The following is a 904-nucleotide window of genomic DNA, read 5'->3' on the forward strand; positions in this document are numbered from 1 at the left end:
CTGTAGCAATATGGATGCCATCTGCGAGGCATGGGGCACGGTATAGGGAAGGTCAGATCCATGTATAACACCCTAAGCATCAGGGCACATAATGGGCAGCCTCCCGTATTTTACAACAGTTATAAAACAGCAAAATATGGCAGGCAAATGAGGGCAGACTACCCTAGACAGCTGGGCAGGCTGACATTCAGCTGACCTTATGATGGTCCCCTATCACATACTGCCTTCTGTTAGATTATCAATAATGGATTCTTTGATAATTTTACCAGGGATCAAAGTCAAACTGATTGGCCTATAATTCCCTGGGTCCTTCTTTATCACTTTCTTAAAGATAGGCAACACATTGGCCCTCTTCCAGTGTTCTGGGACCTCTCCCAAGTGCCACAAGTCCTCAAATAACTTTGCCATAGGTTGTGTGATGATGTTGGCCAGTTCTTTTAGCACTCTTGGGTGTAGTTCATCTGGTCCTGCTGACTTGTAGATATCCAGCCTCTCTAGGAGTTCTCCCACAAGATCTTCGCCAACTATGGGAGGGTGATCACCCCCACCTTGATTGTCCTGTATCCTGTCAAGCAGGATAACACCCTTGGTCTGGTGGAATACTGCCGCAAAGTATTCATTCAGGAGTTCAGTTTTCTCCTGAGTGTCATTTATCAGTTGCTCATTTCATTCATCAGGGGCCCTATGCTTCCCTTATTTTTTCTGACTTCCTATATATCTAAATAAGGACTTTTTGTTGTCCTTAATTCTAGTTGCCAATTTGAATTCAGTTTCTGCCTTTGCTTTTCTAAACTGCTCCCTACAGGTACAGGCTACTGCTGTGTACTCCTCTTTGGTGGTAATTTCTGACTTCTGTGGGGTGTGGATGGGTGAGTATGGGGTTAGTGGGGGGTTGTGTGTGGGG

This window comes from Gavialis gangeticus, unplaced genomic scaffold (genome assembly GCF_001723915.1).
Source record: "Gavialis gangeticus isolate Ggan-Ray unplaced genomic scaffold, GavGan_comp1, whole genome shotgun sequence".
NCBI classification, from domain to species: domain Eukaryota; kingdom Metazoa; phylum Chordata; order Crocodylia; family Gavialidae; genus Gavialis; species Gavialis gangeticus.